A 22,555-nucleotide genomic window follows, 5' to 3' on the forward strand; every position below is an offset into this window, starting at 1 on the left:
CCAGCAGGGCTGAGGGCACTGCTTGCAGGTACCTGAGAGCAGTGAAGCAGAGAGAGACTTAAAGGAACTGGAAGGACAATTTTGAGCTCATTCATGGAGAAATCTTCCCAGTTTTTGACACAGTCAGTTTCTGGCTGCAGGGATCTCCTAAAGCTGGAGATGGCAGGACTGATGTGACTGTAAGGATGGCTCTGCTGCCCTTTGTGCTTTGGGGGGAGGATGTGCTGCAGAGTGGGGTTGCCCTGGGCACCGTCAGAGGGACAGGGCAGGACGGCTCCTGCTGCCAGGGACGGCTGCAGGGGGTGAAGCTGGGGCTACAGTCAGGGCTGCCCAGGGCTGTCCTGCAGAGCAGCTCCTGCAGCCCTCAGGGCTCTTGGCCAGCCTAGGGCATGTGCCACCTGCCAGGGGCAGCTCTCAGCCTGCCTGGCAGCTCCCCATGGACGCTGCAGGTGAGCTGTGGGTGCACGGAGTGACTCCTGCCAGGGCAGGTCCTGCTGCTGTGAAGAGGCCAGGACTGCTCAGAGCTCCAGCTCATGCCCAGCTCATTCCTGAGGGGACTTTTCATGGGGTCATTCAGGGCAGGGGTTTCCTGCTTGGGTCTCTGCTTTCCTGAATCTGTGCTCCCACTTTTCCCTGCTCAGCTTGGTGGCAATGGAAACTCAGATGTGCAGGCCAGAGCAGGGGCTGAGGTTCTTCAGCCATCACACTGAGTTTTCCTGGGAACCTCAGCAAGAGCCTACACCTGCCCAGCCTCCAGATCCATGCAGCATCACCTTTCCCTGGTGCGCAGGCTGGGGGAGCTGTTCTTTAATCCCTGCAGGGCCGAGCAGCTGCAGGGCAGGGCTGGCCCAGGGGCTGGGCTGGGCTTTGGCAGCTCTAGCAGGGAAGGAGCCCGGGACCACAGGAGCAGCTGGGGCTGGGGCAGCTCCAGCAGCAGAGCCATGGGCAGGGAGGGAGGGAGGGAGGGAGGCAGTGCTGAGGGCAGCCCTGCTGCAGGGCAGATGTGGCACCTGCTGGGCCTGTCCTGCAGGGCAGACACTACCCTGAGCAGCACAGCTCTTGTGTCCCCTCGCAGCCAGCACAGCCCTCAGCCCGGGGGCTCAGGGCCCTCAGTCCCTCCTGGGCCAGCAGAGCAGCCCCAGAGATGAAGGGCATCTCTGCGGCCATGTGCCCATTCCCTGCTGACCAGGGCCTGAGGGCCACTGTCCTGCCCTGCTGATGCCTGGCAGGGGCTGGGCAGGGCTGGCCAGGGAAAGGCTTTTCCTCAGGCCCAACTCTCTCTCTCTCTCTCCTTGCCTTGCCCAGGTGCTGCTGGCATTGCTGAGGGACTCTCTGCAATGGCAGTTCCAGCTGCAGGGCCAGGCCCAGCCCTTGGACTCCTCCTATGCAGGCTGAGCACAGCAATGGGGTGTCCCAGCTCCCTGTGCCCGGGGAGCTCTGGGCAGGGCAGCCTGGGACCCTGGCAATGAGCCCACTCTCCTCAAGCACTGCCATGGACAGGACCCTTGGTGTGTCCTCAGGATGCCATCCAAGCTGTCAGCTGCCTCCAGGGGACACTGGGGGACAGGAGTGTCCTTGGCCAGAGTGGGGCTGGGACTCTGAGAAAGGCTAAACCAGTTTGCTTTGCTGTGGGTCCCTCTGCTCTCAGTTGTGTCAGGCTGATTTCCAGGGGAACACAGGGACTGCCCTGGATTGCAGAAAAGGGTAGCTGGGGACAGACGGAGTGACAGAGCAGCTCCCCTAGCCCTTCACTGAGTTCCAGCCACTGCTCTTGCCTTGCACAGCTGTCTCTGCTCTCCCTGGGTGAAGCAGGAAACCCTCTCAAACTGCCTTTGGCCATCACCCTCCCTTAGTCCTGGGACAGGAGATGCTGCTGAGCTCCTCAGCCTCAGGAGCTGTTTGAGCTGATGGAATCTAACCCCAGGACTTGCCCCTGTCCCCATTCCATGACCCCACTGCTTCAGAGCAGAGCTGACCCCTTGGTGTCCATGGGCAGAGCCCCTGCTCATCACAGCAATGGGGCCAGATCCCAGCAAAATTCCAGGCACGGGGCTGAAGGAAGAGCTCTGAGAAAAGGAAAACTGGGGGGCACAGAGCAACAGGGGCAGGGCTGGGAGAAAGGGCTTGGACAGAGCTCAGCAAAGTCTGCCCTGACTTGTCACTGTCTCCCCTTTGAACATCTCCCCATGACCCACTGTCTCTCAGCCGGTATCGGCATTAATTGTTGCAGTAAAGGTGGTGTATTGAGATGGCCCCAGATTTGCCAGGCTCCACAACATTTGCCCTGTGCACCCGACCTTGTTGGGCTCATTATCATGCTGTCCATCCCTCCCAAAGAGTACCTCCAATACTGTCACTTCTCTCAGCTGTTGGATCCCATCCTCAAGAGTCTTCCAGCACATTCTATGGTGCTGCTCCTGCATTCTCTCCCTATGAACAAACCTCTATCTGACACTTATTAAAAGCCCTTGCTCCCTTACAAAAATCTGATTGATACCTGAGTCCTGGGTCAAGCGTTCCAAATTCCTTGCCTCACCACCATCCAGCTGGACACCTGTACCCATAAGATCCCAGACCCATAGTAACCAGGTTGTATAAGCCTCACGTCCCTGTCCGTACAATGTCTGTGTGCAGATTACAGAGACTTTTGTACATCAGGGACTCAGTGATGATCTCAACCATTGGCTCCCCTGTGAGTTGTGAGGGCCCTCTCTTCTTATCCTTGTCTGGGTGCTCTGATTTCATCTTAGACCTCCTCGTTTCCACAGGGCAACTGCTGCTGGCTGTGACTGCCTCTGCAGTTCAGCTGGAACTTGGACAGTTGTAACATCTGTGGGTTCCGCTGCTGCACCATCAGACTCTCCCTCTTTGAGGCAGGGGGAGGTTTCCTCACCAGCTGGGGAAGTGTATTCCTTCAGCATCTGGCCCATCTCACACATCTCCTTCATCAGACCCCCCACCCAATCTGGGTGGTTAATTTCTGAGGTGGGCTGTGGGGCGTGGTCAGGCTCTGGGGTGTTGAGGATTTTTTGTAGGTTGAGGAGTTCTTGCTAGACAATGGCCATATTCAGCCGATGCACAATCCAGCCTGCTTGTACTAATGGACAATGAACACATTCACAAACAATGGATAATGGACATATTCAGAAATGGGGTCAGTATATCCTTGAGAAAGATACAAGAAGAAGAGTCATCAGGACTCAGCAAGTTTGTCAGCAAGCTTGGGAGAGTGAGAAAAAAGAGAAAGCAATGGGTGGGCCAGACAACCACAGCAAGATGCACGAAAAATTAGATGATCCAATCAGCATTTAATTTAGATGTGTAAAGAGCTAGGATTAACCAATCATGTATTAGCTAGAGAAGCGTGGGCAGTAGAAACTTATTATAAATCTAGTCTTTTTAGGGATAATAAATTTGCCTTCACTTGATCATATTGGTCATGGTGTGATGTCCCTGAACATCCGCACTTCGCAACTGGGCTCCTGGAAGTCTTCATCTATGTCACATTCCGTGGGTTTTTATTTACTCCTTATTTGTCCATCCTGTAGAAAGGATTGGTGTCAGTGGGAAACTGACATTGCTTGTTTGAAGGGGAGCCCACCCATCCTGCCTGAGGATGATGAACTCCTCTGTTTTAAAGTCTCTTTTTGAGGGTCTCTTCTTGGGTCTTCTACAGGTTGGTTTTTTGTTTCCTCTCCTCCAGACTGTCCTGGCCTGTGCTGGGAAAAGCCCACTGCAGGGACATCTGTGCACCCTGGGATCCCAGGGTCCTGGGCATCTGCATGGGGATGGGCAACATAACAAAGGACTGTCTGGAGGCCTTTGGAAATGGGAATTTATGGACAGGTGGGACTGCTCAATCTGACTGCATCAGGCCCTCACCTCTGGATCTCCTTCCTGCTTGGCAGGGTTCCGTTTCCAGGGAGTGTGGGCAAGGACTGGCACTCACCTGCACACAAAGGCTTCTGCCTTTTGTCCCTGTAGCTAAACCCAGGGTGAGATTCCTCCTTTAGTGCTCAAAGAAAGGAAAGGAAATCCCAGAAGGGATGTGCTCTCTCTTTGAAATCATTACCAATTGTGAGGAACACCCCTGCTAAAGTAGGATGTGTCCCTGATCAAAGAAGGTCACCCTTCTGACCAAACTGATCCCAGCCCAAAGGCCAGGCCTTCTGCTGGGCTCCGGAAGGGGTGCTGCAGGCAATGTGCTCAGGGGAGAGACCTCCACTGCCCTCACTTCTCTCAGGGATAACACATCCCATCCCATCCCATCCCAAGGGTTCCCAGGATGGCCACAGACAAGAGCAATGGGATCCAGCACACTTAACGACTGTGTCGAATATCAGGTTTAGGACTTTCCCAACCAGACAGTCATGAACCACATATCCTGAACTTGAAGTACATTTGAAAATAAAATAAAAAAGAAAACCAGGACATTTAACAAGGACCTTTTCCCCAGGACCTCCAGGACTGCACTGAGCACGTTCTGGGGCAGAACACATCCCACAGCTGGCCCAGGAGCCCCATGCAGTGCTGGGGGGTTCCTGACCCTCGGACCCACTGAGGCTCTCCTGGGCCAGGGAGCTGCCTCAACTGCCACAGCACTCAGGCACCACACAGGTGCCTCAGTCCCACCAGAGCACAGCCACCCACAAGAGGGTGAGACTCTTCTGCCACACACCAGGAGTGGAGAGGAACCTCCCAGGCCCCTTCACTGTCCCTTGGCACATTCATTTCAGCCTGACCCTCAAAGACCTGCTCAGCAACATCCCCCACTAGAGTAGGATGTGTCCCTGGTCAAAGGAGGTCACCCCTCTGACCAAACTGATCCCAGCCCAAAGGCCAGGCCTTCAGCTGGGCTCTGGAAGGGGTTCTGCAGGCAATGTGTTCAGGGGAGAGATCTCCATTGGCCTCACTTCTCTCAGGGATAACACATCCCATCCCATCCCAAGGGTTCCCAGGATTATTATTGCAACAGCACATCATCAGAAGGGTAAAACTAACCTGTCTCATGACGGTCTAAACCAAGCTCAGATTCCCTATTAGTGGGTGAACAATCCAACGCTTGGTGAATTCTGCTTCACAATGATAGGAAGAGCTGACATCGAAGGATCAAAAAGCGATGTCGCTATGAACGCTTGGCCGCCACAAGCCAGTTATCCCTGTGGTAACTTTTCTGACACCTCCTGCTTAAAACCCAAAAAAGCCAGAAGGATCATGAGGCCCCGCTTTCATGGTCTGTATTCGTACTGAAAATAAAGATCAAGCGAGCTTTTGCCCTTCTGCTCCATGGGAGGTTTCCGTCCTCCCTGAGCTTGCCTTAGGACACCTGCATTACGCTTTGACAGGTGTACCGGCCCAGTCAAACTCCCCACCTGCCGCTGTCCCCGGAGCGGGTCGCGGCCGGCGCACACCGGCCGCTTGGCGCCAGAAGCAAGAGCCCCCCTCGGGGTTCGCCCCCCCCCCCCTCCCCCCCCCCCGCCTCACTGGGTAAGTGAAAACACAATCAGAGTAGTGGTATTTCACTGATGGCCAGGACGCTGGCGGGCGGGTTGCCCTGCACCGCCGAGCGCGTGCCCGGCTTCCCACTTATTCTACACCTCTCATGTCTCTTCACAGCGCCAGACTAGAGTCAAGCTCAACAGGGTCTTCTTTCCCCGCTGATTCCGCCAAGTCCGTTCCCTTGGCTGTGGTTTCACTGGATAGTAGGTAGGGACAGTGGGAATCTCGTTCATCCATTCATGCGCGCCACTAATTAGATGACGAGGCATTTGGCTATTTATTAAACACATACAAACTGTATATGTTCCTTTTCCGGGTTAAGTAAGGTGGCCCGTCCACCTGATGTCCAAATCAGAATTTTTAACCCAAATATGGGCTAAGACGCGGTAATGAGGGATGAACCCCTCCCACCCAAAACCGATTCCACTGTCCAGCGGACCCAGCCAAGGGGAGGGGCCTTGTTTATTTACAATGTATTTACAGATACAGTCGATCTAGCTTTGCTTACAAAAATATGTGCAATATCGACAGAGGCGAAGAGTACTTTAGATGCTAGGGCCCTCGCGGTTCTCTCTAGCCTCGTTTTAGAGAGACCAAGGGCAGTCAGCAACTCAGTATTCTTGCCTAACCATTTGCCACAGGCTCCCATGGGGAAGCCAACATATTCAATTTCCTTTGCATTCGTCAATTGTTCAATCTGCTTATGAAGGCGCTGATATTTCTTGGCCTTTTCCGAGGCTGCTTCACTCAATGAGATTTCAGAGTGTTCGTACCTCACTGTCACATCAACCACGACTGCTTTAGACCCTTTAACAAAGATCAAATCCGGTTTAAACAATTCGTTTGCCTCATCCCTAATGTGTGGCTCCTCGTATACTGCCCAACACTCCCTCTTAGCCTCTTCGCTAAGAGTTTCACAGATGGCGTTATGTCTCTTAATCCTGGCTTCCTGAGTGATGGCGCAGTTGCCGACAATGTGGGCCACAGTCTCATATCTAGCTCCACAATGTCGGCAGGATTGAACAACATTCTCCTGTCTACCCCTAGCCAGGAATTCCCTTGTCGGGTAGACATTGGCTCTTAATTGTAGGGCCGTGATTAATTTTCGGTGAGGTATGCCCCCAAACCACCTTATCCAGGCATTACTGATCTCATCATTTTCAAAATTTTCAATTCCATGACCCTGGGATACCAGGTGGATCCACTTTTGAAATTCTAATTTCCTCCAATTACACGGTTTTGGATAGCAAATTTTAGGAGCGGGTGCTTCCCATTCAAGCCGGGCTTCATCATCACCCCCCAACTCTACCGCCGGTAGAGGCTCCCAAATTGATGGGACGGACTCTTGTGTCCCCCCTGCTTTTAGCTACAATCTTTCAAATAACCGTTCCAGATGGATTTCCTTCAAATAATTCACAAGAGTCTCATCCAAAGATTGTGCCAATCTATGCAGTCTTCTCGCCTGTATACTTGGAATAAGCGCCACCAATCTGATGAGACCTAAACCACCATCTTTGAAACTCGAGTACAAGATCGCATCACACGTACTTTGTGGAAGATGAAGCCATTCCTTGACCGTATTACGAATCAACTGGTCAAGGGATTCAAGGAGGCCCACCTTAACCTCAGTATGGTCAGCCAAATATATCAGTCTCGGAATAGTATAAGTCCTGAGTATATCGACTTTCTGGAGAGGTTTTAAAGGCGAACGACCAATTCGATGGAGCCAATCAGTTAGCTTCTCTGATAATCTAGGGTCTGCGAAGCCAGTCCAGGGGTCTACCCATGTGCCAAGATATCTTTCTGAGGAACCTGGGTCGATCATGTTAAGAGGGGATCCGTTTATTACCCATGCGGGACAATCATTGATAGTATATGAGTCCCTTGTTGGCTTGATGTAAAAGCCAAAGTGTAAAAGTGACATTTTTCACCCTTCGTACTGAGGCCAGTAAGATTACAAAAGGCCTCCAGAATTTTGATGTTACAACACATGCCTTCCCAGGAATCACTCAGGAGCACTAGGTCATTGGCAAATGCCATGGCTGTAGTTTTCCAACCCCCATGATGGAAACCTTCACCTTCACGTTCAAGTTTACATAGAAGGGGGTCGATCGCTAAATTAAACAGCAGAGGTGACATAGGGTTGCCCTGTTTGACACCTGAGCAAATGCATATGGGGTCTGTTCTTCCCCTTCCAACGGAAATGTACGTCCTGACATCATGATACATTTCCCTCACTAAATCAATCACGTGTGAATCCACACCTCTCTGGACCAGACCCTCAAATACATGCTCATGACACACGGTGTCAAATGCCTTAGCGATGTCCACGAACACGACCCCCAGATGTTTGTGCTCTCGTTTTGCTGTTTTTACCACAAGTTGTAACAACTTGAGGTTCTCGGCACACCCTGATGCGCAAATAAAACCCCGTTGCCGGGGGTTAATGGGACAAGCTTTGGACAGCCTCGCCGTGGCGATCCTGGAAAATAGCCCAATCACCATTGAACCAATAGTGATAGGCCTCCAGTTATTGATATCACCAAGCTTCTCTACATCTGAAGACTTGGGTATCAAGACTGTCCTGCAGTCCCGCAGCGCATCTGGAATTGTACCGCTAATAAGCCAGAGGTTGAAGATCTCAGTCAACCGGGAAAATCTCGGGTCTTTTGCAATAATTTGACCCAGAGTAATCCCATCTGGCCCGGGAGCGGAGGTTTTACACATCTCTTTCAAGTTCTTATCCACCTCTTTCTCTGTAATTAGGGCCTCGAACACCACATTGTTCGCCTCCTTATAAGGAGGGAAACCTAAGAGGCCACCAAATGTACCAGATGTATCCCATCTATTCTTAAAGTGATCGTGGACAACGCTCAATGGTACCTGGCACTGAATGGCTTCCGTCCTGTCCAAGATGATACGCGTGAGGCGCCTTCTATGTGACTTGAACAACAACTGAAATCGCAAGAATTTGGCCCTCTTGATAGCTCTTTCACACATCCAATTTGGTGTAGTCTTGGATGTTTTTTCGCCACGGGGTGCCTGCTTTTTTCGACCCTTACAGATAGATTTGCTCTGGCTAGGCTCCCCCAGAATACCGAGAAACTCGTTATATACGTCATTCACCACACGACCTGGATCTTGCCCATCAACAATTTTCTCAAAGGCCTCCCGATACATGGTGAACTTTCCAACCGATAGTCCCGCTTTGATCATCTTGCGGTATTGGAGCTTTAACTGTCCCTCCTTCGGCAATTTAGCAGACTCGGGTGGATGTTCGATCCCCACGGCGCCTACTAGGCCTTCATGTTCTTCTGCGGAGGGACCTTTCACTAGACGGCGCCTTTTATCGCTTATCTGCTTTGCTGTCTTCATTGGAATATGCTCCGCTAAAGGTTGATTAATGTTCCTTTTACCGGTGTACTTGTACACCAGTTGTATCAGGAGAGCCTCTTCCTCTTCAGTCCATACTTGTTTGTGGGCCCCTCAGGCCGATGACTCTTTAGGATGGGAAGCAATAATCCGCTCCTCATTCCACACAAGAGGATGTCTTATCCTCTTGTGCTGACCCAGGCCAATCTTGGTGGCAAACCCTCGATGGCACACCTCACAGACCCAGTCACCTGTGGGAGCCACACACACCATTCCCTTGCAACGCGGGATGTGACATGAGATACTGTGGTATTTTAGATTTTGTTTACCACACTTCGCACATCTGAAAATGATCTTTCTCTGCCCGTGCACCCTTTTAAGATGATCAATCAGCCCCAGCATCCTAGTAAACCGGGTCTCACATTGAGGACAAGATGGCTGTTTGTCCGGCATCGATACGACCGGTGTTTTTGGCATACTACCAATAGCTTTGGACCCGTAAGGAGCCTCGGGTGTTTTGGGCTCTTCAGTATCCCCCCTCCTACTTTCGGCCTCAGGTGTTCTGGGCTCTTTGAAACTTCCCTCTGCACTCACAGCCTCTTCCTGGGCCAGCCCCATAGGGGAGATCTCATATGGCTCAGGGAGTTGCCCCAGAAACTCCCAGACATCTGCATGATGTATACCATCTCCTTTGACAATTCCAGAGTTAACAAACTCTAGACTTACAAGATTGAACCCCTCTTCCCTGGGCAGAGAGGGCACAGATTTGGCATCATTGACCCTTAGATCTAATGGGTCAGTCTGAGTTGCAGTAGAGATGTAACGCAAAGCTAGAGATTGCACCATTATGTCAGTCCGGTAAGTTAAAGAAATGACCAGTCCAAGTGAGGGTAGAAATAGTCAGTAGTCGACCCTCTCTCGAGCTACCAACTTTTGTCCAACATCAACGGCCCGTGGACAAGGCACTGTGCAACAGCGAACAGGCTGCGGCAAACTCTTTGTTTCAGCAGATCGTGATACTACCATTGGGTGGCAAGCCCAACAATAGGGAGGGCTGGTAAATGCCCTCACTCACACTGGGGCAAAAGTCAACTTAGTTACCACAAGGGCATCCGGCGGGACCGTGAGGAGGTGCGACTTCTGCAGCTGAGCCCAGTTAGTAACTATTCTTCTTAAGAGAGTCATAATTACTCCCGCCGTTTACCCGCGCTTCATTGAATTTCTTCACTTTAACATTCAGAGCACTGGGCAGAAATCACATCGCGTCAACACCCGCCTCGGGCCTTTGCGATGCTTTGTTTTAATTAAACAGTCGGATTCCCCTGGTCCGCACCAGTTCTAAGCCGGCTGCTAGGCGCCAGCCGAGGCGGGGCGCCAGCCCGGGGACCCCCCCGGAGGACCCTCCCCTGCGTGTACCGCTCGGGGCGCCGGCCGCGACAAGGCGGAGGGCGGGTGGGGGGGGCTGGGCGGCGCCCGCCGCAGCTGGGACGATCCACAGGAAGGGCCCGGCGCGCGTCCAGCCACGGCGCGCGCCCAGCCCCGCTTCGCGCCCCAGCCCGACCGACCCAGCCCTTAGAGCCAATCCTTATCCCGAAGTTACGGATCCGGCTTGCCGACTTCCCTTACCTACATTGTTCCAACATGCCAGAGGCTGTTCACCTTGGAGACCTGCTGCGGATATGGGTACGGCCTGGCGCGAGACTTACACCCTCTCCCCCGGATTTTCACGGGCCAGCGAGAACTCACCGGATGCCACTGGAACCGCGACGCTTTCCAAGGCGCGGGCCCCTCTATCAGGGCGAACCCATTCCAGGGCGCCCGGCCCTTCACAAAGAAAAGAGAACTCTCCCTGGTGCTCCCGCCGGCTTCTCCGGGATCGGTTGCGTCACCGCACTGGGCGCCTCGTGGCGCCCGTCTCCGCCACTCCGGATTCGGGGATCTGAACCCGACTCCCTTTCGATCAGCTGAGGGCAACGGAGGCCATCGCCCGCCCTTTCGGAACAGCGCTCGCCTATCGCTTAGGACTGACTGACCCATGTTCAACTGCTGTTCACAAGGAACCCTGCTCCACTTTGGCTTTCAAAGCTCTCGTTTGAATATTTGCTACTTCCACCAAGATCTGCACCTGCGGCGGCTCCACCTGGGCCCACGCCCCAGGCTTCGAGGCGCACTGCCGTGGCCCTCCTACTCGTCACGGCCTAGCCCCCACGGGCATCGCACTGCCGGCGACGGCCGGGTATGGGCCCGACGCTCCAGCGCCATCCATTTTCAGGGCCAGTTGATTCGGCAGGTGAGTTGTTACACACTCCTTAGCGGATTCCGATTTTCATGGCCACCGTCCTGCTGTCTAGATCAACCAACACCTTTGCTGGGCTCTGATGAGTGTCAGCATTGGGCGCCTTAACTCGGTGTTCGGTTCATCCCGCAGCGCCAGTTCTGCTTACCAAAAGTGGCCCACTGAGCATTCGCATTCCATGGCGTGGCTCCACGCCAGCGAGCCGGCCCCCTTACCCATTGAAAATTTGAGAATAGGTTGAGATTGTTTCAGCTCCAAGGCCTCTAATCATTTGCTTTACCAGGTAAAACTGCCCATTGCCAAGTGCCAGCTATCCTGAGGGAAACTTCAGAGGGAACCAGCTACTAGATGGTTTGATTTGTCTTTCGCCCCTAGACCCGCGTCGGACGATGGATTTGCACGTCAGGACCACTACGGACCTCCACCAGAGTTTCCTCTGGCTTCGCCCTGCCCAGGCATAGCTCACCATCTTTCGGGTCCTAGCACGGACGCTCACGCTCCACCTTCCCGGCCCCGTGAAGGGGCGGTGGGTGAGACGGGCCGGTGGTGCGCCTGGGGCTACCAGGCACAACATGCGCCACGGGATCCCACCTCAGCCGGCGCGCGCCGGACCTTACCTTCATTGTGCTGCGGGCTTTCAACAATGGCTCCTGACTCGCGCACGTGCCGCCTGTCAAGCTCACTCCTTGGTCTGTTTCAAGACGGGTCAGGTGGGTAGCCAACATCGCTGTGACCCCGGGCACCCCAGCACAGCCTGTGAGCCCAGCCCAGTGGCGCCGCGCGGTCGGGGCGCACTGAGCGTAGTCCGCCCCGGTTGACAGCAGGGCCGGGGGCCAGCGGGCCCAGCCCCTGCACCCCTGCGAGAAACGCTGTGTTTTGAGGACGCTTACCCCCCGCGAGGGGAGAAGCGACGCCCCCCGCCACGGCGCTACCACGGATGGGGTTTGCCCAGGCGACGGAGGGGAGGCGGAGGCGAGGATCCGCCAAACCTGCGCCAGACGAATGAAACTCGCCGGGTTGAATCCTCCAGGCAGACTGCGCAGGCCCTACCCATTTACCTCTTAACGGTTTCACACCCTCTTGAACTCTCTCTTCAAAGTTCTTTTCGACTTTCTCTTACAATTCTTGTTGGCTATCGGTCTCGTGCCAGTATTTAACCTTAGATGAAGTTTACCATCCGGTTTAGGCTGCATTCCCAAGCAACCTGACTCTGAGAAGCCCCGGGCCTGGCGCGCTGGGGGGCCGCTACCGGCCTCACACCATCTGCAGGCTGCGGCCTCGATCACAAGGATTTGGGTCCCCCGAGAGCGCCGCCCAGGAGGGGGGCTTCTGTACGTCACATGTCCCGTGCCCCACTGTGGGGGGAGATTCAGCCCTGGGCTTTTCCCTCTTTGCTCACCGTTACTGATGGAATCCTTGTTAGTTTCTTTTCCCTTGCTGACTAATTTGCTTAAATTCAGCGGCTCGCCATGTCTGATCTGAGGTTGCAAGGCCAAAGCTTGGCCACACCTCCCGGCCCATGCTGCTCCTAAAGAAGCGGCATGCCAACAGGCCAACAGCCAGCCAGCTTCTCCCACCTACTACTCTCACCTTCCTCCCCACTGGCTCCCATGCACCAGGGGAAAACAAAGCCAGAGGTAGAGAAGCAGAGACGGAGTGCCCCATCCCAGAGACAAGAACCAAAAAGGGAGTGTGGCAGAGACAGCCCTGATGGGGGACCAGCCAAGTGGCGACACGTGATGGCCTTGGTGGAGAGAGAGAAAAGCCATGGTGCTATTTGCACCCCGAGACCGCAACAGAAGAGGAGCAGGGCAGGCAAAGGGAGGAGGGAGTCAGAACCCCTGTCCCTGGCGCTCTCGCCTCACATGCACATGCAGCAGCACAGCACAGTACCCCCGTGGTACCCACCCGCAGACAGCCGCCTGCGTGGCTGGGAGGCTACGGGTGAGGCCTGCACCTCATCTCCCTCTTGCCCCCTCTGTTCTCCCAGCCCACGGCGATGTTTTCAACGCTGTCTCTCACTCTCCTCATCTCCCACCACCACCATACCGCGGCATGGGTGCCCCAAGGACAAACTCTGCCCCAGCGGCTCACTCCAGGAGTGGGGAGCTATGGATCAGTCCCTGAGTCTGCATATAGGGGGATGAAGGCCCTGCGCGGCAACAATGACGATGACAGCCATGACGATGATGACGCCTGCTGGGTCACAGGGAAAAAATTGAGGCCGCCAAGGGAAAAGCATCCCTTGCCAAACCCCTGACCGCCTTCCCTCTGGGCACCAGCGAGCCAGCATCGTCTCCGCTGCTGACCACAGTCAACTGGCCTGCGAGGCGACGCCAGCCGCACCACTGTGGTGGCCCCCGGACGGCGACTGATCGTCAAGAAATGCTCAGACGGGCGTAGCCCCGGGAGGAACCCAGGGCCGCAAGTGCATTCAAAGTGTGGATGACCAATGTGTCCTGCAATTCATACTAATTCTTGCAGCTAGCTGCATTCTTCATTAACGCATGAGCCGTGCGATCCACCGCTAAGTGTTGTCTGGCTTTTGGCACCGATCCCGCACGCATGGAGGGGCTGGGACCGCTCACATGAAGCGGCCCCTTTCTCTTGTGCTGAGGACATGCAGGCGCGTGCCTGGCTTTGACCATCCTTACTTGATAGTCAGGATTGCAGACATAGGAGATCCAGCCACACTGAACTGGAATTCTTCCTCAAACCTCCACACTATGGTGGCACTGAAGGAGATCTGAGCAGTCTGGGTCCCACCTGGTGTACCGATGTCTTCCTCGGGCGCAAACTTGAAGCAGAAGCCCACGTTGGCAGTTGAAGGTCTATAGGTGAAGGGAGCATCAATATCTCCTAGGTTAATCAGTTTCACCTGCAGCAGCAAGAAAGCAAAATGGAAATACATGTGGAATATTCCCTTCTTGTGAGTTATTGTCTAATGACGCAATTAATACCCAGAAATAGCAGACGATGCTTTGAATGGCAAAAAAATACAACAGGACAAGTTCTGCCTTGAAGTTTTCTTGACGCAAAGCAGCGGCAACTCCACAGAACTGGAGTCCACAACCCTGGGGTTATCCCATGGACACAGAGCTGTGCACCTCTGATCAGCATCACCAAGTTCATTCAGACCTGGCCCTGAGAGCAACGTGGGCTGATTGCAGCTGCGTAGTCAATCACCCCAGAGCTGCTGCTGCCCCACTGAGCACAGCTCCAACAGCACCATCTACTCATTCACCTTTTCCCATGTCATGAAAACAATACATTGATTATGAGACATCAGCATCAAAATGTATAGACAGCATCATCTTTTGGTAAGAAAACTCAGCATGTCTTTGTCTCCCACAGCCAAGCTTTTGGAAGTGTCTGGCATGATGTAGTGCCTCATCTTCTACCTCTTTCAGCTGCTCTCTCTTTGGTTTTTTTTGCAAACTTGACACTATTGGGGAGGAGACAAATAGGTAGAAAAATGCTTTGCTTTATTTCCAGGAAAACTTTTCTCTTTCTAGAGCCAGAGATGCACCAAGGCTGAAGTGTGTTGAGGGACTGGTCAGCAAGGGAAAGAACTCCCAAGCCCTTTGCAAGGGCCAGCACTGAGCCAGGAGGCTGGATGGCTTTCCTGTGACCTGCAGCAATAAGCAGGAGACACTTGACTGGAAGCTGTCTGCAGTTGACTGAAGCTCAAAGGCAGCCAGTTTGTTCCAGCTGCTTCTGAACAGCCCAGTCCAAAGGTGCCTTGTGTCTGGCACGACCACAAAAGCCTCTGAACATCCCTTTTGACCCAGGCTTCGTTTCATATGCCAAGGGGTTGTTTTGCAGCAAGCCTCCCAGCTGATTCCCAAAGAAGGAACTGGGGCTTCATGAACAACAGACACACCTTTCAGACCCTCCCAGATTTCACCAGTAGATCAAATATTCCCTGCTCACAATTGCCCAGGTCGGCAGCAATTCCACACTTCCACCAGGCTTGCTCTGCCTCAGGAGCCATCAGGATCCACCCCAAGCCTTCTGCTCACGTCATAGATGTGGGGGGTGTCGATAGAAATGTTCCCAAGGTTCAGAGTAGGAGAGCTGAATTCTACCAAGGGTCCTTGGCCTTCCCCTGAGAGGTGCAGGGGCAGCCTGCTCTCACAGCCTGGGGAGAGATGTCTATTGCACTACAATCATTCCCTCTGTTATACTGTATTTTCCGGGCTGCCTCAGTGCTAGACCCTGACTCTGAGCTGGATGCATCCACCTCCTGATGCTGCAGGAGAGGATATGGACCCTCCTCTTCCCTCAGCCTTGGGGCTGACTTCTAATTTCTAACCCATTCCTTGGGCTGCTTTCCAATTTCAGCCACCAGTCTGCTGAGTTTAAAACATCTCTGCTGCCTTGTAGTGACAGGCCAAGGAGTTACAGGTATAAATTGAAAGAAAGGAAATTTAGGTTAGATATTAGGAAGAAATTTTTTACTCTGAGGGTGGTGAGACACTGGAGCAGGTTCCCCAGGGCTGTTGTGGAGGTTCCAGCCCTGAAAGTGTTCCAAGCCAGGCTGGATGGGGCTTGGAGCTACCTGCTCTAGGGGGAGGTGTTCCTGCCCAGAGGCCTTTAAGTCCATTCCATCCTTAACATACTCTGGTTCTATGCTTTCCTTCCCATGCACTTAGAGCAGCTTTGAAATCATTCAGTGAAGGCACAGAGCTCATAAAGAGTTTGACAATTACCAAACTACCTGGCCCAGGAACACAGGACTTTGTTGCCAAAGTCCCCAATTCCTGACACTCAGCACTGTGTACTATTTCCACAGACAGAGCTGCAAGGGCTCAATTCCCACAAAGGGAGAGAGGCAGGTGCTGGCCAAGGCTGCTCCTTCTACCAACACCCTGGGCTCATGGGGGCTCAAACACCTCTGCTCTGCTGCTGTCTGGGCACTGGGAGGTGATCCAGGCTCAGGGAACACATTTGTAACTCAGCTCCTGCTGCCTGATGATGGATCCATGTCAAATGGACCCATCATCCTGGAGGCCAGGGGCCTGCAGGGGCTGAGTGCTTGTTCACTAAAGCTGTTCTGCTCTGCAGCTCTCTGGCCTTTGGGGGAATGCTGACAAAGCCATGGCATGAAAACCTCTCCCTGCACTGCCTGGGCTGTTCTGGGATCAGTCAGGCACACACAGCATTCTGAGCCCTGGCCTGGCACAGGAGACTCCCTGGAGGCTGCAGGGCCAGGGGGGATGTGCCAGCACTGCCCTGCTGACCAGGGACTCTTCCCAGCACTTCCATGGGAGCCCCGTGGGCTCAGGCATGCACCATGGCTTCACTGAGGGGGAGAGAAGCAGGGCAAAGGAGCTGCACCTGAGATGCTTCAGTAAGCCACACTTCCATTCTCCAGTGCTTCCGAAGGTCTGAAGGTCACCTTGAATTTGGCCAAACAATTTGGCCCAATTTCTCCCTCCTACAGCAGAAAGAGACAGCAAAACATTGCACTGCAAACTTCACATTTCTTGTTTTCAACCACACTTCTGTAAGCCTCTGTTTAGAGCATTAGTAATGAGTGAACAACACAAGGAGCCCAAGGAAACACTCCAAACCCAGCTCAACACAGCGCTGGAAGCTCTCAATGCTCAGCTGTTCAGCTCCCACTCTCCACAATATTCCTGCTGCTCTGACAAAGGCTCTTGGTCACATCATGCTGCTGTCAGCTACAGTGGGATGCAACTGCCACTGTGCACTGGTGGCTCTTCACAAGAAGAAGAGAACATGATCCCTGTCTTGGGTCGACTATATGATGCTTTTATCTCAAATCGTCTTGTTCTGTTTATGCTGAATAATAAGTTTTGCACCTTTAAGACTTGTTGCAGAGAGTGAAGGGGGGAGAGAAGAAGCAGCAGTTTGTTTTCAGACACTGCACTCACTCCTCCACATTCCTGCTCCTGGACTGCATTGTCTGTGGATGGACAGACAGCGGGACAGAGCTCTCCTTTGCTTTTAGTTAATTTAGCTTGCTGAGGCAAAGAAGTTCCCTGGACTGTGGGGTTTTTTTCCCTTTTCTTTGGACCTGTTCAAAACTGCTCTGGACTGAACACCAGAAGAGCACCGACAGCTCCACCTATGGCCACTGGGCTGGGCCTGGCCTGCGACATTTCCAGCACTAGAGGGGACTGATCAGAGACTGAGTGAGCTGAGCTGCAACCCAGGGAGGGACTTTCTCAGTTTGTCATCTCTTTTGGAGCAGCAAGGGGTTTTATTGATGAATACTGTTTAGGGTTTATTGTTTAATAAACAGGTTTTTTCCACTTCAAGGAGGTCTTTTCTCCAGGACCGGTTGGGGGTAGGGGCCGATTGAATCTGCTTTCCGAGAGGAGCCCCTTTGGGGGGTTCTCTCCCAAATTTGCCCGGAACCAGAACCTTAGAAATAAAAATATTAGTTTAACCTGTATTGAAAGAAAGCAGAGGCTGGCATTATTCTAGGGTTTACTCCAAGATGAGAAGGGATGTTGCACTGTGCAGACATCAGGCATTCATTGTCTCTCACAATGCCAGTACTCAGAATCAGGACTGTGGTTGATACGAGGACGTGGTGGTTTGCTTGCAGAAACAGAAAAGGAAAAGGTTTTCTGTCCCTGTGTGCAGGACAACTCCAAAGGCCCATTTCAACCTTCCACCCTTGTGTCCAGGCTACAGAGGACACTGGAAGGGACACTCAGAAATAGTGCAAGGCGTGGTTACAGGAGGGGATTGGTATTTCTATGATTAGCCTTAGGCTCAATTTGGCCTCACTTTCCCAGCAAACCATTGCAAGCTTCAGGTCAGAATGTGGCCTGGCAGTGCTCCAACAGCCTCTGCTGAACCTCATGTGTGGGGGGAGCCCCTACCTGTAAGAACTGCTCCCTGTGGACACTGCAAGGACACGCACAGAGTGCCCTTGAGCTCAAGCCCTGGCACCACAGCTTGGCCTTGTCAGGCACCCAACCCTGCCATGAGCCTCCAGGGCAGAAATGCTTTTAGCATTTGGCATTTTTAGGCGAGCTCTGCAGGTGCACCAGAAACTCAATGTCCTCCCTCCCAGCACTTCGAGCCAGCTGACGATCTGCCCAGTGACCGCAGCCAGGGGATAGAGTGGGTGGGAGGAGGAAGAGGGGGAGTAGGATGAGGAGGAGGAGGATGAGGAGGAAGAAGAGGAGGAAAATGAGGTTTTCACCTATCACTTACCATTGGCTCAATGAAAAAAATGTCATCAGAGAACAGCATGGGGTCTTGGTGCAACTTTGCCTTCTCCCCCAGGAGCCTCAGGAGGGCAGTGTGATCTTCACCAGAGCCCTTCTTCTTCCCTGTTTCTTTCCCCTCCATTAAGTTTTCCAGCCACAGCTCTCTCGTGTCCGCAGGAATCGACGCTGCCTGCAGCCACAGGAGAGACAAAGCCAGCAGACTGTTTAATAAGCCACAGATTGGCAGAGAGAAGTGTGAGTGCAGGAGAGCAAAGCACCTGGGGAGGAGCTGCAGTGTGAGAGATGAGTAATGCGATGATTTATCAAAAAGCAGGATGCCCCATTGCAGGGAATGATTGGCAGCTGACTCCATTGATTCACAAGGCTGAACAGTTGCTTTATTAAACTAAATTATATTACATTGTACTACACTATATTAAAGAAGCATACTATACTACAAAGAATACCAGAGAATACTAAAGAATAATAAAGAAAACTTGTGACTGTCTCCAGACAGCCAGGACAAAGCTTTTTCCAATTGGCCAAGGAAACAAAACAATCCTCAGCAGAATCCAACTGACAAATCACTTCAGGTAAATAATCTTCCTAACACTTTCCACATGATGGAGATAAGAATTTTTTTCTTGCTTTTCCCTGTGCTTTTCCAGGAAAAGAAACCTTGAGAGAGAATTATGTCTCTCCATTCAGAGAATGTGAATGCCACAATGATTGACTCTCACAATTAACAGACAAATACCATGTATAGAAGTTAAGAAAAATTTCTTTTACCCCCTCAGTTGTTATCAAGGGACACCTGGGGTTGGGATATGTGGGAGGGTCACCTTGTCACTACAGTGACATTTGACCTCCAATCAAGATTTGAGGAAGTAAACTCTACCACTGGACACTGAAGAAGGAGTCAATGGACAGAATTTTGGGAGGGGCTAAAGGGTTAAAAGGCAAAAACTCCATTGTGTGGGAGAGCACATGGTGGGGAAAATCCTTTGCTCCTGGCGCCATAACATTTTCTCTATTCAGTCTTCTGTTGCATTTTTGATAAGGTTTAATAAACCTTTCTAAACTTATGAAAAGGGAGTGGCTATTTCTCCCAAGCAGCAGCTCCCCAGCAAGGGCTGACCCCAAGCCATGGGGGTCCCAGATGGATCAGAGGATAACTTGTTGTTCACTGGCCCAGCAGGGAGTTTTACTCCACACCTGCAAGCTCAGGAGAGGTTTCCAGAGCCAGCGTCCCTCCAGGGAACCTCCTGGCTCAAAGCCTCTGGCAAAAAACTGAGGGAGAATCCATCAGCCACTTCAAGTGGCTTTTCCTACCACTGAGCTGCTGGGGAGGCAGATAAAGGTCATGGAGCAGGACTTCCCTGGGAAGGGGAGACAAAGCTGGGTCGCAGCTACGTGCTACCAGCACTGTGAAAAAGTCACATTATATGATTGGCTTTTCGCATATATGAAAATAAAACATTGTTCTGTTCTGTTTCAGTCTCTATGCAATATTGCATAGGGAAATGTAAGATAACAACAATTAGAAATCAATCAGATAATGCACATAACCAATGACACATCATACCATTATCAGTCACTACAACACTGAACTGTCATCCCAGAGTCTGTGACAGCTGATGAACCTTAAAACAACAGAGAACTGGAGAACTCATGTCTGGATTCATGTTTCTCCAAATTCCCTTTGAATTCAGGCTCAGCTATCATACATGGTCAAATTGCCAAGCAAAAAGGACTTGAATACTTTTTGATGCAAAAAACATCTGGGCTGATTGTCAATCATTCCATTCAAGTAGAGCTAGAACTTGGCAAGAGTTCAAACTCTAATTGATGGACATCACTTAATACATTTTAAAACAAGACTCTTAAAAACAGCAATTATGAATAGGAAACCTTAGGATTAAAGATCAATCAAACCATTAAATAATTGAATCCCTCCAAAACTTCTGTCAGGACAGAAATTCTTCAAACACAGCAAACCTCTTGAATTCTCGGCTGAAGTACTCTATAATAACTGAAGAAATAATAAATGAAGAAAACCACAAAACTGGCAATCTGGATTTAAAGGAAACCTAAAAAACATGAGTAGTTAAAAAACAAAAAGACAAGATTCTGAAGAGACACGTGTCTTGTAGATGATCACGCAAAGACACAGTGAAACACATGAAAGCTGGCTGTAAATATTACAACAATATCTTGATCATAATTCTTATAATAAATTCTGAAAATTCTCACTATATAATCAACTTATCAACAGGAAGTATTTGAAGGGGTTATGACAACTTTTTTAAAGTATTCATATAGCATTAATAACAATCCTTATTTATCAGTATCACCTATAAAATCCAAAAATAACAAAGGTTACAAACTCAATACCAACAAAACTGTGAATCATTGGAGAATCAGCTGGTGACCCCACAGATAGGATCTGATTGATATTTCTCAAATGCTCTGTCTTCAGAGACATTTCATGTAATTGAATCATTGCTAATAATTCTATCTTTCTACAGTGGTTTCCCTCCCTAAGAGGCATTTTGCACAATAGAAGATTTCCATCCACCTCGTATTTGAAATACCACTGATTTGCACTGGTTTCCCCTTTTTCTGTATCTTGGGCAAAAACCTGGGTGCTTTCTCACTTTACTCTGATTTTGGACAGCTTTTTTACATGTCCATCTTTTCAATCTGAAGCCTGATCATCTGGTAAATGCTGTTTCCGTCACTTCTGTGGGACCGGGCTGTTGAGGAATTCGGTGTGCCTCACACAACATGCGCTGCACCCGCGAAAAATCTCCAGCTTGAGATTTTGATGGAGGCTGAAACTGTGTGCTGGCTGCCGGGGCCGGCTGCGTGCCCGCTGCCATGGGACCGGAGCAGGGCCGGTCCCTCGGGCACCCTCTGCACCCAGACCGCGCTCGGTCTCTGCCGGTGCCCTCACGGGAGTGCGGATGCCCCCGCCCCGAGCGCACCTCCCCGGCGCTTCTCTCGGCGCAGGCCCGGTCTGGGGAACGCCCCCTGTGCCCGTGACCGACACCGGCGCTGCCCCGGTCCCGTTCTGGCTCCGGTCCCCGCTCGGCCGCGTCCGTGCCGCGTCTGCGCACTGGGGAAAAACCCGCCCCGCTCCGGCTGCCGGGTTTGTGCGTCATCAGCGGGCGCCTGCCGCGCTCCGTGGCGGTCGCAGGGACGCTGCAGCCGTCCCGTCCCGTCCGCCTCAGTCCCGCCCGGCGCGGCTGCCGCGGCCCGTGTGCGTTCCCCGGGTGCCGCCGCCCGCCGCCATCGCAGTCGCGCGGGTTCTGCCCTTCGCGTGCGGCTTTGGCACCCCCTGCGTGAAACCGCCGCCGCCGCCATGGCGCATGCGCCCGCCAGCGCCGCCAGCCCTGCGCCTCCCTCTCCCGCGCTCCGCCCGGCCCGGCCCCGCTCGGCGCTGCCCCCGCAGCCGCCGGCCGTGCCCTGCACGCTGCCGACCGCCCGCTGCTGCGATCCGGGCACCGCCGTGCGCGCTATCGCCTCCGCCGCTGCTGTGCCTGCGACTGCCCCGCTGCCCCCATGGGCCCCCGCCGGCCTCCGCAGCCCCCACGGCCGCCTCTGCGGCCCCCCCGGGCTGCTGCCGGCCGGCGCCGCCGTGGCACGGGTTCGCCAGTCGCCGAGAAGCGGCTCTGCCCCGGGTTCACCGACCCCCTCCGCCCTCCTCCCCCTGAGAGTTCTGGGCGTTCTGGGGACCCATGGGACCCTGGGCACTCTGGAGATGATGCCAATTCCTCTCACACCTGTTTGCTAGGGATTACCTTTGCCCCTCCCTGGTCGGTAAGGGCAACTGCCGCCTGCTGATGGCAGGATGACCTCCCCCATCCTCGAGAGAATACTGCTGCCTGCTGATAGCTGGCAGCCCCCGCAGAATTCCACAAAATTGCCTCTAACATTACCCTTGCTGGGGATAAAAGCTCCAAGGCCGTTTATCTTTTTTCAGAGATTTTCACAGGGTGTGTGGCTGTCATGCCCTGTAGGGCTGACAAGATGCTGGGTTGTTCCTGGGAGCATGTCCCCCCCATGTTCTCAATTTTGACTTTTCTTACCAAAAGCTGAATCATCTGCAAGGTCAGTCCGGAGTTTGCCCTGGTCACCGTCCAGCAGCTCGCAGGTGAGGGTTTCCAGGCGTGCTTCTGGTCCTCCTCTTTCC

General features: G+C 52.8%; 1 long non-coding RNA gene, 1 other non-coding gene and 1 pseudogene across 2 annotated transcripts; all 3 read right to left on the minus strand.

The window, feature by feature from the left end:
• Window positions 1–513: 513 nt before the first annotated feature.
• LOC131094622 (uncharacterized) lies at window positions 514–21,626 on the minus strand. The gene is made up of 5 exons (XR_009115704.1): window positions 20,296–21,626; window positions 18,365–18,550; window positions 16,508–16,607; window positions 13,822–14,045; window positions 514–3,542 (listed from the first exon to the last, which is right to left on the minus strand). It is a non-coding gene; the product is annotated as an uncharacterized LOC131094622 (long non-coding RNA).
• Window positions 4,972–12,654, minus strand: LOC131094694 (28S ribosomal RNA). Its single transcript, XR_009115739.1, has one exon. It is a non-coding gene; the product is annotated as a 28S ribosomal RNA (ribosomal RNA).
• On the minus strand, window positions 13,551–13,703 carry LOC131094723 (5.8S ribosomal RNA; annotated as a pseudogene).
• Window positions 21,627–22,555: the final 929 nt, after the last annotated feature.

The sequence above is a fragment of the Melospiza georgiana genome, chromosome 30 (genome assembly GCF_028018845.1).
Source record: "Melospiza georgiana isolate bMelGeo1 chromosome 30, bMelGeo1.pri, whole genome shotgun sequence".
Lineage (NCBI taxonomy): Eukaryota > Metazoa > Chordata > Aves > Passeriformes > Passerellidae > Melospiza > Melospiza georgiana.